The 15691-nt window shown below is 39.1% G+C and overlaps 1 protein-coding gene across 2 annotated transcripts in view; it reads right to left on the bottom strand.

The window, feature by feature from the left end:
- Nucleotides 1-1227: 1227 nt before the first annotated feature.
- Nucleotides 1228-15691, bottom strand: part of LOC136264126 (uncharacterized) — a 47345-nt gene continuing 32881 nt past the window's right edge. For both annotated transcript variants that reach the window (XR_010704966.1, XR_010704965.1), the window contains one exon: nt 1228-2426. The gene's annotated coding sequence lies outside the window, so the exon portion shown is untranslated. The remainder of the gene's footprint in view (nt 2427-15691) is intronic.

The raw sequence follows: 15691 nt of genomic DNA, 5'->3' as shown, positions 1-15691 counted from the left end.
TTTTGTTTGTTTGTTTGTTTTTATTCAGTGTACATGTGTGTGTGTTGTTTTGTATGTGCTTTTTGTGAAGGGGAGCACGTTTACAGGCTTAGACTTTTGTGTACCCTTGTCTTTTGACAAAAATAGATAATCTAATCTAATCTAACCTTTTTGTCCCTCATCACCAGGTTCTCCTCTTAGTTCAGCATCTCCTTTCAATCCTGATACTCCAGGTATTCCCTGATCTCCTTTTTCACCAGGAGGACCAATGGGACCTGGTGCACCATCTTTACACTGACAATCATTTCCTGACTGCCCTTCACATCATGATGAGTATTAATGATGTTATCATAGTTGACTATTGTCTGTGACTGAATAAGGAATGCAATATAATAATGAATATGAAATGTTAACCTGTATGGCTTTGTGACTTATTGTTAATGGAAAGCAATCTTTATTGTGTAAAATGTAAAACTGAAACACTTGGTTGGTATATTTTAAATTAGTTGTGTATGTTGATTCATCCTCAAAGCCTAGGTAGCTATACTGTACTATTCACACATATTACAAGTTGTATACTTCATACACATTTCCCATTAGACTCACATTGACTTGTTCCTGTAACTTCAACAACAGTTCCCTGTCATACTCTACTTGTTGTTGTAGTAGATCCAGTGATGACTGGAAGTATACCAAGTCACACCAAACAGTAGAACTAGACTAACTAGTGATAGTACTAAACTAGCTACCAACGCAACATCCTTGTTGGTAGCAGCCATTACTACTACTGTACTATTGTAACTGACAGTGTGTATAACAGACTAAGCTATATATCAGTATGTGTAGGAGTTGATGGTATTTCAAACTCATTAACTAATGATTACTATAATTAGATATACATATACTTGGTTGATCATGACCATAAGTCTTGTAGGTTGGTATTAATTACTTGTATTCTGATTAACTTGTAGTATTGTACACAATAAGGTCTTAGTAAGTATTGTATTGTATTGTATTGTATTAATGCTTTACAGTGACCAGCACTGAAGGTCTGACAGCAACATGTGCTGCAGCCTTAGGATTACCTAACCTAATTTCAAGGACTTGGACTTAGTGACTTATAGCTGAAAAGGTGTAACAGAAAAGGGGCCAAAGTAAGGAAAAAAATCCCTCCAACCCCAGGAATCGAACTGCAGGTCACCCAATGTCTAGTCGGGGCCACACTCAGTCTCCTCCAGGAGGGTATAAATGACTGTGTTAGTTAAGGAAACCAAATGGTTAGTCAAACAAACAAACTTCACTAGCACATTGATGATGGTACTATGTAATTGTTTTTGTTTTTTTTAAGCAATTCTACTAAATTAGAACAAGAAAATCTAAAGATATACAATTAATTTTGTGCTTGAGCATAGCCTAGGCATATGCACTTGCTTAATAAATTGCATTTGGCAAAATTTAAATTTGACAAAATGCATGTCTAACAAAGTGTGGAGTTCCAAGTATTGTTAAATTGTGTAGTTATACATACCACAAATATGAGTACACGTTTATGTTGCTGCCTATGCTCATATGAAATGAAGGATGAAGACTTATTTAATCCATTGCGCCAGAGAAAAAAGAAAAGCAATTAGGGAATTTCCTGCACAATTCCTTTTCTGCTTGTATTGTCTTCCTTCAAAATGAGTGGGATGTTAATGTGCAATATTGCAATCATAGAATACTTTTGACTGACCCACAGGGTCTGGGGTACTGTGGAAGCATAGTTAAACTATTAAATTATTATTCAATAAAGCTTTACTTTCCTTTGACAGCCTTTAAGTAACATTACCATACTTGAAGAACTTGCTAGTTACAACACTTAGCTTCTTGCTGATCTCTTTCCTGCCTTGTGTACAACTTGATTGTTTAGAATTTCAAAATGCGTTCAGGTAAAAACTTTGAATTGAATTTAGAGTGCTTAAAAGGTTGTTTTCCAAACTTTATTTACTTAGGTTTCAAAATTCCTTTAGGTAGAAATTTCAGTTATGAGTACTTAAAACGTTTGTTTTCCAAGCTTTATATCCAAGTTCAGGTACTCAACCCATAGACTTGTGTCAGGTGAAATTATATAAAGCACGGATGTGGTCATGTGGGGTTTAGCTTGAACCTGTGAGTGCTAGTGGCTACACGATTTTAGTAGCAGTAACTTTGTTTTAACTTCAGAGTAAATGTATTGCATATATTTACTACTACAGATAGTTGCATCTTTATCATCTACCACAAATTGTGTTGTATACTACGTGGCACCTGATAATCACTACCAGGATACTAATAATGATGTCAATATCCTGCAACACTATCTTAATGAATCTGAGAAATACTTCACTTCTAATACTCAACTAATATTCTTACCAGGTAAACATCACCTTCTTACTGACCTGGTCATTCAGGATGTCCAAAACTTGACACTGCAAGGAATTAACCAAAATAACAACACTATCATTTACTGTACTAAATCAGTCCATGTATTCATAAACAGTTCAGATAACATAACATTCGAATCTATAAGCGTAAATAAATGTGGAGTTTCTCAAGAAAATGATTTACTTGCACCTCTTGCTGCTTTAAAGATTTTTAACTGTTCAAATATTGCGTTGCTGGATTCCCTATTTATATGTCAGTACCAGCAGTGTGGATTGGTAGTAGCTAATGTTGTAGGACAAAATGCTTTAATCAATATCGCATCCAGTCATTTACTGATAACCCACAACATGACAAGAAGTACCAGTACAACAGAGATAATAAACTATAATCACATGGGGGACGCCTCATATCAACGCAGAGCTATAGAAATTCTTTTCTATGAACACTTGCAACTGATTACACTGTATATATTTCAGATAAAATTGTACATAGATAAAGCAATGAATATTTCATCCACAACCAGCAACGGGGCTAATATGGTATACATTGAAAAAATGGAATTAATCGGTATAACAGTTACAGAAAATGTTATTGCAGTTATGATAATTAATAACAATACTCTGCAGAACATCCCATATGCTAACATGATTCGCTTTCAAGATTGCTCATTCTCCAAGATCAATGGTAATCAAGACACACGGTAGTGTGTCGTGCGGCCCAAGAAGCCGGCGCGCCACACCGTGAGTATATTGACAGGAAGAACGAAAACATCATTTTCACACCTTTGTATCTCGGTGATCACTTATCTGATTGGAACCAAATTTGCTACACAGTTGCCCGCCAGCCAAGGGAATCTACATTCCAAATTTGAAGGAAATCGCTCCAGCCATTTCCGAGATACGAGCTGCCAAAGTTTCGTTTTTTTTTCTTCGTTTTTTTTTTTCTTCTTCTTCGTCTTTTCGCACACTTGCAAAAATTGCTATAACAAGCAAATGCGTACTCCGATCGCCTTGAAATTTGGCACACAGAAAGAGAGTCCAATGGCGAATCCTAGCATCAACTTTGGTACACATCCGATGAATGGTCCAGGAGTTATGACCGATTATTCGCGTAAAACAAGATCGATTTGTTGTCACGCCTACAGGATAAACCGCTTCATGGAATGAGTTGAAAATTGCTATGTAGATGGAGTAACCATCGTAGGAGTGCCTTTTGGTGGTTTGAAAGGAATCGAGATAAAGACCACGGAGATATGACACAAAACCCAACCTGTGTCACAATTACGCGATCGATTTTTATGAATAAAAAAGTATTAGTTTTCACGCCTACTAGGCAAACCGCTTAGAGCAATGAGCTGAAAATCGGTGTATAGCTGGAATAATCTTCATAGAAAGTCCGTGCAGTAGTACAGAAGAATCGGATTACAAACCACTGAGTTATGATTCGAAAGCCAACTCCGTGTAGCAAATGCGAGATCGAGATACTCTAATAGAACAGTCACCCTAATAGAGCATTCGGCTAGTTTATTTATTCCATTATAGAATTTTATTACATCACAAGTTATTCTGTAGGGAGTTCAGCTGCAAACAGTTAATCTTATAGACAGTTCAGCAAGAAGACAATCACCATGTGGAGAGTTAAGCAAATATATCACTATAGAGATTCAGAACATTACAAGTCACACTGAAGAAAGTTCAGCTATAAACAAGTCATGCACTGTGTAGAGAATTTAGCTACAATTAAGTCACTCTCTAGAGAATTCAGTTACACAGAATTCAGCTACACACAAGTCACTGTGGAGAGAGTTCAGCTACAAACAAATTACCCTTTAGAGTGATCAGCTACAAACAAAACACTTTGCAGGGTGTTCAGCTGCAACAAATCAACCTTTAGAGCGATCAACAATGAACAAATCAACACAAATCTACCTGTAGAGAGATAAGTTAGAAACAAATCATCCTGTAGAGAGTTCAGCTACAAAAAATCACCCTGTAGAGACATCAGCTAGAAACTAGACACAATGTAAGGAGTTCAGCTACAAGCAATCACCCTGTAGAGAGTTCAGCTAAAACAAATCAACCTGCAGAGAGATCAGCTACAAACAAATCACCTTATAGAGAGTTCAGCTACAAACAGATTACCTGTAGAGAGATCGGCTACAAACAAATCAACCTGCAGAGAGATCAGCTACACACAAATCAACTTGTAGAGAGATCAGCTACAAACAAATCACCCTGTAGAGAGGTCAGCTAGAAACTACACACAATGTAAGGAGTTCAGCTACAAGCAATCACCCTGTAGAGAGTTCAGCTAAAACAAATCAACCTGCAGAGAGATCAGCTACAAACAAATCACCTTATAGAGAGTTCAGCTACAAACAGATTACCTGTAGAGAGATCGGCTACAAACAAATCAACCTGCAGAGAGATCAGCTACACACAAATCAACTTGTAGAGAGATCAGCTACAAACAAATCACCCTGTAGAGAGATCAGCTAAAAACTACACACAATGTAAGGAGTTCAGCTACAAATAAATCACCCTGTAGAGAGTTCAGCTAAAACAAATCAACCTGCAGAGAGATCAGCTACAAACAAATCACCTTTTAGACAGTTCAGCTACAAACAAATTACCTTGTAGAGAGATCGGCTACAAACAAATCAACCTGCAGAGAGATCAGCTACACACAATTCAACTTGTAGAGAGATCAGCTACAAACAAATCACCCTGTAGAGAGATCAGCTAGAAACTAGACACAATGTAAGGAGTTTAGCTACAAGCAAATCACCGTGTAGAGAGTTCAGCTACAAACAAACCAACCTGTAGAGCGATCAGCTAGAAACAAATCACCCTGAAGAGAGGTCAGCTACAAAAAATCACCCTGTAGAGATGTCAGCTAGAAACAAATCACCCTGAAGAGAGGTTAGCTACAAAAAATTACCTTGTAGAGAGATCATCTAGAAACAAATCAACCTGCAGAGTGATCAGCTACAAACAAATCAGCTTGTAGAGAGATCAGTTACACACAAATCAACCTGTACAGAGATAAGCTAAAAACAAATCAGAGTTCAGCTAAAACAAATCAATCTGCAGAGAGATTAGCTACATACAAATCACCTTATAGATAGTTCAGCTACAAACAAATTACCTTGTAGAGAGATCGGCTACAAACAAATCACCCTGCAGAGAGATCAGCTACACACAAATCAACTTGTATAGAGATCAGCTACAAACAAATCACCCTGTAGAGAGATCAGCTAGAAACTACACACAATGTAAGGAGTTCAGCTACAAACAAATCACCCTGTAGAGAGATGAGCTACAAACTAGACACAAAGTAAGGAGTTCAGCTACAAGCAAGTTACCCTATAGAGAGTTCATCTACAAGCAAATCAACCTGCAGAGCAATCAGCTAGAAACAAATCACCCTGAAGAGAGGTCAGCTACAAAAAAATCACCCTGTAGAGAGATCAGCTAGAAACAAATCACCCTGAAGAGAGGTCAGCTACAAAAAAATCACCCTGTAGAGAGATCAGCTAGAAACAAATCACCCTGAAGAGAGAGAGGTCAGCTATAAACAAAACACTTTGCAGAGAATTCAGCTACAAACAAATCAGCTTGTAGAGAGATCAGTTACACACAAATCAACCTGTAGAGAGATTAGCTAGAAACAAATCACCCTGTAGAGAGTTCAGCTACAAGCAAAACACCCTGCAGAGAGTTCAGCAAACAAAGAAACCACCATGTAGAGAGTTCAGCTGCAAACAAATCACCTTATAGAGAGTTCAGCTACAAACAAATCACCCTGTAGAGAGATCAGCTAGAAACTAGACACAATGTAAGGAGTTCAGCTACAAGCAAATCACTCTTTAGTGAGTTCAGCTACAAACAAATCAACCTGCAGTGAGATCACCTACAAAAAAGCACCTTGTACAGAGTTCAGCTACAAACAAATTACCCTGTAGAGAGATCGGCTACAAACAAATCAACCCGTAGAAAGATCAGCTACACACAAATCAACTTGTAGAGAGATCAGCTACAAACAAATCACCCTGTAGAGAGATCAGCTAGAAACTACACACAATGTAAGGAGTTCAGCTACAAGTAAATCACCCTGTAGAGAGTTCAGCTAAAACAAATCAACCTGCAGAGAGATCAGCTACAAATAAATCACTTTATAGACAGTTCAGCTACAAACAAACTACCTTGTAGAGAGATCGGCTGCAAATTAATCAACCTGCAGAGAGATCAGCTACACACAAATCAACTTGTAGAGAGATCTGTTACAAACAAATCACCCTGTAGAGAGATCAGCTAGAAACTAGATACAATGCAAGGAGTTCAGCTACAAGCAAAATCACCCTTTAGTGAGTTCAGCTACAAACAAATCAACCTGCAGTGAGATCACCCACAAAAACGCACTTGTACAGAGTTCAGTTACAAACAAATTACCCTGTAGAGAGATCAGGTAGAAGAATTCACCTTGTAGAGAGTTCAGCAACAAAGAAACCACCATGTAGAGAGTTCAGCTGGAAACAAATCACCCAGTAGAAAGATCAGCTAGAAGAAGTTACCTTGTAGAGAGTTCAGTTACAAACAAACCATCATATAGAGAGTTCAGCTACAAAGAAATTACCCCGTAGAGAGTTCAGCTAGAAGAAGTCACCTTGTAAAGAGTTCAGCTACAAAGAAACCATCATGTACAGAGTTCAGCTACAAAGAAACCACCTGTACAGAATTCAACTACAAACAAATCACCCTGTATAGAGATCAGCTAGAAGAAGTTACCTTGTAGATAGTTCAGCTACAACAATTCACCCCTTAGAAAGATCAGCTAGAAGAAGTCACCTTGTAGAGTGTTCAGTTACAGAGAAACCATCATGCAGAGAGTGCAGCTACAAACAAATCACTCTGTAGAGAGTTCAGGTACAAAGAAACCGCCATGTAGAGAGTTCAGCCTCATACAAACCACCTTATAGAGAATTCAACTACAACAAATCACCCTGTAGAGAAGAAGTTACCTTGTAGAGAGTTCAGCTACAAAGAAACCATCATGTAGGGAGTTCAGCTACAAAGAAACCACCATGTAGAGAGTTTAGCTGCAAACAAATCACCTGTGGAGAGTTCAGCTAGAAACAAATCACCCTGTAGAGAGATCAGCTGGACGAAGTCACCTTGTAGAGAGTTCAGCTACAAAGAAACCATCATGTAGAGAGTTCAGCTGCAAACAAATCACCCTGCAGAGAGTTCAGCTACAAAAAAATCACCCTGTAGAGAGTTCAGCTAGACGAAGTCACCTTATAGAGAGTTCAGCTACAAAGAAACCATCATGTAGAGAGTTCGGCTACAAAGACACCACCATGTAGAGAGTTTAGCTGCAAACAAATCACCTGTAGAGAGTTCAGCTAGAAACAAAATACCCTGTAGAGAGACCAGCTAGAAGAGGTTACCTTGTAGAGAGCTCAGCTACAAAGAAACCATCCTGTATATAGTTCAGCTACATTTCAAGTCACCCAGTAGAGAGATCAGCTGCAAAAAAAATATCCTGTGGGGCATAATGGGCATGTAATAAATATATGTATATAATTTGTATAATTACTAATAAAATAAAAAATAATTGAAGTACTAAAATTCTTCTTTAAGTTCTTTTCTTCTTCCTGTAGTAAGAAAAAAACACATGGGTTAAAAAAGCCCCAAAGCCAGCCATAGGCCGGCTTTGCAGTATACAAATACAAAAAGAAGTGATATCTAATCAAAAACAGCCAAGCTGTAAAAAAAGGTGCGGCCCCCAAAAAGGCCATGGTGAAAAAAGATGTGAAATCCAAGGTGGCAGCCAAGAAATGGCTGTGATGGTAGGTTAATGGTTACATTTTAATAACGACAATTCAGGTGAATTTTGTGCCGCTTGGTCTTGGCACCAAATTCACCTGAATTGTTGTTATTAAAATGTAACCATTAACCTACCATCACAGCCATTTCTTGGCCGCCACCTTGGATTTCACATCTTTTTTCACCATGGCCTTTTTGGGGGCCGCACCTTTTTTTACAGCTTGGCTGTTTTTGATTAGATTATAAGCATAGTCCAGGAATCATGGATATAACAGATGTAAATGGGTTTGCATTATTACTGATTTCTATAATGCACTGCAAATTTACTAGCATAAACTCATCTGCTATAATTGAAACACATGTAAACAAAGTAGTACCAAGTTCTGTACTGAAAGTGAATATTCATAACACATCATTTTCAAAGCTTAAAGATGCCAAATTTGTAATAGGCGTAGAAGGAATTATCCTAATGCTCATAGGACCAGTGATATTTACTAACATAGTAAATCATGTAGCTATTATATATTTAGCCAACAGTAGAATTATAATTAATAGTCACATTACATTTTCACTGAATCAAGCAAATTGCTGCATTGTGATGGGATATATGACTCTAGTAGAGCAAACCAAATTGACATAATAGCAAACAATTTTTCAGCAGTGTTCTATGCAGCTAATGACCATGACAAATTTAGTTTTTTGTGCATTTTCCAATATGAACAGTGGTTGGTACCTGGAGTCAGAATCCCTCAGCCACAAAACCAACAACTGAACTATTCGATTGTTCTACAAGACAACATTGGTACGGTACTGTCCAACAAACGGTTTTCTACATCACATTGTGATTGGATGGACGAATCAATATTTGCACAAACTGATCCTTTGGAAGTAAATAAACAAATCATACAATATGTTAACAACTCAATGGCAATAAAACTAAGTGCAGATAAACTTTCTACTTTTGTGCCTAATACCATTTGCTATTGTACAGATGACCAACATTTCAACTGCTCCATTGATGAGCTTGGACCAGTTTACCCAGGACAAACATTTAGATTAAATGTATTAGTCAACCTTAATGATGTTGTTGAGGACATAGTCAAAATACATATCAACAATCTTAAAAGCTTAAGAGCATGCAGAAGTCACAACATCAAGGATTACATGTTGATGATTCCAGGAGTTTGTACTAAGATAGAGTACAAAAGTATATTGTATAAGAATGGAAATAGTTGTAGCATGTTTTTAAGTGGGAAACTAGAAATGTATGCATTTGCATCAACTGATGCATCAACTAGGGTAGAAACATCTTATGATATCATGGATGTATACCGCATAACATTTTCATCATGTCCATTAGGATTTGCATTGAATAAAGTACTACAAATTTGCCAGTGTGATCCAATTTTGAAACCAGTAATACTTTCAGCAGAAAGCTGCAACATAGATTTTCAAACAATACTGCGTCCAGCTAATGGTTGGATTATAGGAAAAATAATTGCAGACAACAGCCACAATTATGAAGTGTCCTCACAGTGTCCATTCGACTATTGTCTTCCTCACTCTTCACACCTCAACCTCTCCAATCCTTACTCTCAGTGTCAGTTTAACAGAACTGGTGTGTTATGTGGAAGATGTAAAGAAGGTCTCAGTACTGTGTTTGGTACTTCTCAGTGTAAACGATGTTCCAATTACTACCTATTTCTCCTGTTACCTTTCATCCTTGTGGGTATTGGTTTTATTTTCCTTCTTTTTATTTCTAATTTTACTGTTGTTGATGGAAGCATAAATGGATTAATTCTTTATGCTAACATTGTGAGTATTAATAGTCCAGTGTTCCTCCCCAGTTATGAACAGACAAAGTATGTCTATGTACTAATTTCATTTCTTAACCTTGATTTGGGCATTGAAGTGTGTTTTTACAATGGAATGGATGACTATGCTAAAATGTGGCTACAACTGATATTTCCCATTTACCTCATCTTCATTGCTACATTACTCATCATAACAAGTCGATACTCTACTAGAATACAGAGACTCACTGCTCACAGAGCCCTGCCAGTTCTTGCTACACTATTCCTATTGTCCTATACTAAGATATTACATACTGTGTCCAGTGTCTTGTTCTCTTATTCCACAATAACTAATCTTCCAACCAAGAACACTGCACTGGTGTGGTCAGTTGATACAGAAGTTCAACTCTTTGGACTGAAATTCCTAATTCTGTTCATTGCGTGTCTTGTTCTATTCCTGACACTATTACCATTCAATGCAACCCTTATGTTTACAAGGACCTTGTCACAATTCAGATACATAAATCATTTCAAGCCACTACTAGATGTTTATCAAGGTCCATATAAGAACAGATTCTATTATTGGACTGGTTTACAATTACTGTTAAGAGCAGTATTTTATGGATTGTCAGCTCTTGATAGAAACACTAATATGATGATAGGTAACCTTATGATTGGTATTATGGAGTGTATTTTTGGCTTACACTGTCCGTTCAAACATAAGGATAAAAATTACCATGAACTTGTGTTACTTTTTAATCTTCAAGCACTCTTCACAGCTTCATGGTACACCACATCAAACTCCGTTGCAGTCAACACATTGGTTAGTATAGCCATAATACAGTTTGTCATCTTGGCTCTATACCAGATGAAATTATTTAGACAAGTTCAAACTCATCTCACCAAAATGGTTGCACGCTTGGGGTCAGAAGGATGTTATAGTTATCTTATCAACAAACTACAACCTGCCAAAGCCAAACACCATATAGAATTGCAGAGTTCAATACCAGAAGTTGCATACAATTACAAGGAATTCCAAGAGCCACTTATAGGACAAAATTGACAGCTATAGTATTAAATCACTACTGTATAATTGTGAATTGCAAAATCCATAGTAGTATAAGTGGAGTTCACAAGTAGTGTCATTAAAATGTATCATGTGATTTTTTTGTGTGTGGCCTCTAACTTGACCAGTACTATACATGTACTGATCATTACTTCACTATTAAATTTGTGTCTGGTATTGTTATATTGTAAAATTTAACACTAAACATGTTTACAATTAGAAGTAAAACAATAAAGAATAGCAATAGCTCTACATACTGTATGTTGCCAGGCCTGCAAAACTATGGCGTGTGTACAAAAACCACATGTTTTCACATGCACATCAGGTCATATCTCAGTATGGAATACAGTGTTTGCATTCTGTTATGAAGCCAATTAAAATTTAATGTTGAATAAGAGTTCCAAATTGCACGGTCATCGTATGATGGCATGCGTGCATACAAAGTTACAATATAAGTTTGAAAAAGTTCCCACATGCCTTATTTTGGCAGGGCTGGTCACATAATCAAGACACACAGTAGTGTGTCGTACAGCCCAAGAAGCCAGCACGCCACACCGTGAGTATATTTACAGGAAGAAAGAAAACGTCATTTTCACACCTTTGTATCTCGGTGATCCCTTATCCGATTGGAACCAAATTTGCTACAGATTTGCCTGCCAGCCAGGGGAGTCTACAGTCCAAATGTGAAGGAAATCGCTCCAGCTATTTCTGAGATAAGAGCTGCCACAGTTTCGGTTTTTTCTTGGTTTTTTTTTCTTCGTGTTTTCGCACACTTGCAAAAATTGCTATAAAATGCAAATGCGTACTCCGATCGCTTTGAAATTTGGCACACAGAAAGGGAGTCCAAAGGCGAATCCTAGCATCATATTTGGTGCGAATCTGATGAATGGTTCAGGAGTTATGGCCGATTATTCATGTAAAACAAGATTGATATGTTGTCACGCCTACAGGGTAAACCGCTTCATGGAATGAGTTAAACATTGCTATGTAGATGGAGTAACTATCGTAGGAGTGCCTTTTGGTGGTTTGAAAGGAATCGAGATAAAGACCATGGAGATATGACACAAAACCCAACCTGTGTCACAATTACGCAATCGATTTTTATGAATAAAAAAGTGTTAGTTTTCACACTTACTAGGCAAACCGCTTAGAGCAATGAGCTGATAATCGGTGTATAGCTGGAATAATCTTCATAGAAAGTCTTTGCAGTAGTACAGAACAATTTTTTTTTCCCGCCTACCACCCCAGCACAAAAGGCATGTGTGCTGGACACAACTGAAACAACAATAATGGGGACAATTAAAAGTCCCTAGGGCCACTTACAAGGCCCAGTCCGGGGAAGCATCAGATGATCTGTAAGAGATGGAACGGCTTCTCCGGATGCACATAGTTGCAGATCTTAAAAGAGAAAAGGACAACAAACAACGAAGCCGCGCAAGAGTGCTGCTGTAGGTCGTGGTGTTTTGTTTGGAAAGTAACTTGGCTAAACGGCGATAGAAAGTGACTGCTTCCCTGCCCATACCCCCAGTTGTTGAGAAAACTAAAGGAGTGATAGATGCCAACTCCACCTCATGGACACGATCACCATACTCCCTCTTCTTCTGTTGCTCATGACGTCTATATACAGATGGAATAGAAGTACTGCGGTAGCTCTGTGCATTTGGATGAAACACCCTTATGTCAAAAAAGGCACTTTCCCGCCGCCCCCAAAATCCACAAGCGTGAATATCGGCTCTGGCATCATCTTGTCGGTTGGCAGATTGAGAAGTAATTACTTCTCCACTGAGAGATTGAAGAGGTGGTTTGATGGCAATGTCATTACAAACCCTAGACAGTAACTCAACTGTGATGTCACGTAAATCATTATGACACATGAATGTTAAGCCACCATGCCGACATATCATGGCATGATCAGTAGAAAAATTGGCACCACAAACACAGTGACTAGGAGTATTCAGTAAATTCCAATCATAACGTGGGTGGAGTGCATCCCAAAATTCCTGTTTAGTTAGATGGAAACCTTGATCTTGTAGTGGCAGGGCTAACAACCAGGAAGAGGCTCCAGGTTCACTATTTAAATCAACAGTTCTTTGAAGTTGTGTAGAGAGACTGTTCCTAATCTCCAGGGCATGTTCCTTAGTTGCCATACGCCTGCTCTGATGGACCTGAGCCTTGATGGATCGAGTATCAGGGGGATGAGCACAAACAGACTGTTTAATGATTAGTTCTTTCAAAGGAACAGTAATCTGTTGAGAAGCAGCAAACTGTGAATCACAAATGCTAGTCGGATTGACTACACCCAAGCCACCAAAACGACAGGGAAGAGAAAACAAGATACGTTCAGTATTAGAACCTGCAGGACTTCCACTGAGTGAAGGAAGAAGCCGCAAACGGATAGCATCTTCCAATGGCTGAATAAAGGAGCTAATACCAGGAACAGTTCTCATCAAGTAGACCCAATGACCAATCAACCCATGGGTGAATGCACAATAAGCAGCATGTGGCCTACTAGTAACAATCTCTGCTAAAGCAGATACGTCTGCAGTCCAAGACTCAACCTTAGTTGTGACATACTCCTCAGCAAACTCCCTTGAACCCAGGGCAGCACCAAGATGTCGCTGACCATGTGCAGTAATCTTTATATTTGTATTAGCGAACATGGTAAGTGCAGAAGAGAGATGTTCTGGCTTCACAATCAGAACTGTTTTGGTAGCATTCGTAAAGTAGCCATAGTCTGGTCCAACCGATGAAAGATGCTGCCACCAGGTTGATAGAGTCGACAGTGATCCAACTGCAGTAGCGTCATCTGCAAACCAAGCTTGAGAAGCACCAGGGACAGTCATTCGGAGACGCCTAATCAAGGGAACCGCTGCCAACGCCATTGCAAGGGGGTCACCCTGTGTTGTTCCCTCAGTAGAAGGAATTTCCCCCTCTCCAACAACAAACAAACAGACTGGGGCACCATAAGTATTTTGCAGGATCAATGAAAAAGATGGACAAAGCATTGAAATGTTATGTAGTGCAGCTTGACGATTGATACGATTAAAAGCATTTGAAGCATCAACAAAGAGAGCAGCTTCACATTCACTATCACCAAACATCTCCTTCATAGCATGAACTGCAGCCTCCGATCCAGCAGCATGGCCTGCACAAGTCTGAAGTGGTCCAGCAGCAGAAACAATATCGTCACCAATTACAAACAGTATAGCCTTAGCCACAATCCGTCTAGATGCATCACCAATACCGATGGGACGCACACCAGGGCACTTGTCCAGGGGTATCAGTCTACAGGCCACAAAAGGCATTAGAACAGCAGGTTCCTTTATCAGAGATGTACAGAGGCGAGAGGCGACAGAAGCTAGAGCCTTACATAGTCCAGCAGAGGCTTCTTTGAACGAGGTACACATACGTCTCCAGGCGTAAGCATCAACACCCGATGGACCTGCTGCCCCATGAGTGTGAAGTGATGCCCACTTAACAACGTCGCCTGTCAAAGATTCAAAAAGAATAGGATCATAACAAGTAGCCTGACTGGGAGGATTAAGTAGTGTAGTAGTATTAGCAGGTTTACCAATGGGATGTTTCTCCAATAGATCATCTCTAGCTGTACGAAGGACAGGTTCACCAGAAGAATCCACGCCACAAGGAATCATAGAGTCAAGTGACAGTACTCCTCCCTTAGAATTCTTTGTAAGGAGACGTAGGGCCATGCTGACCTTTCCTTCTGACATCAGGTGGTCAAAGAGGCAAGATTGATCATTAGACTTCTTTTTAGATGACGAGCGTCTGAGATGGTCTTGTATACAATGCCCTTCCCTAAGGAGAGCATCAAAGGAGCCCTTGCTCCACATTTCCAATCTTCTGAGAAGGTGAGCAGAGTGGTCTTTAGCACGGCTTTTCCGATATGGCTTCTGAAGTAGCAACGGTTGCATCACAGAGCACGCCATCAGTGCAATTGAACTAAGTGCAGAATCTTCAGCAAAGGCTTGATATAATCTTGCCAACTCTTGTACAAAAGATCTACCTGTTTTCCCATAAGGTATCAGAAAAATGTTTGGTTTCCAGTGAATGATTTCCTCATATGCTGACATAAGGAACTTACAGACCTCCTCACCACTAATGTCATTCCACAAAAAGTTAGTACAGGGCTCAAAGGAAGGAGAGTAATCACTAAGCTCTGACCTCGGTTCCACAATATCAAAATCAGAAAGGGTAAAAGTATTAATATCTTTACAGTGTGTGCACACAAACATTTCCACGGAGGTTCCCAGCCTCTGGCCCTCAGCAAGTGACAACCCTAAACAATCATAATGGTAAGGTAGGGGCGGGCGCTTCCGGACAAAGTTTGTACATGTATTAGAAAATTGTTTATTTCTCCTTGAGAGAAGAACGGATTCTAACATGCTTGGTGCCGAATTGTAGCCAGTGAACTAGGCTATCAGTGGTATAAATTGTAAGTGGTAAAGTATAGGGTGCTAGGAGAAAGAACGGCCTAAACTTGCAATTTGCTAAAAATTTATGTTGCTGGGGTTTCCGGACACCGGTAAAAGTAGGTGTACCTGGCATTGCTATGGGAATTGCTGCACTCCACTGAGTGCCGTGGCCCAGCAGAGGCTGATAGC

The sequence above is a fragment of the Dysidea avara genome, chromosome 8 (genome assembly GCF_963678975.1).
Source record: "Dysidea avara chromosome 8, odDysAvar1.4, whole genome shotgun sequence".
Taxonomy (NCBI): Eukaryota; Metazoa; Porifera; class Demospongiae; order Dictyoceratida; family Dysideidae; genus Dysidea; species Dysidea avara.
The sequence above is the reverse complement of the archived record's forward strand: the minus strand, read 5'-3'. Positions and strand labels throughout refer to the sequence as shown.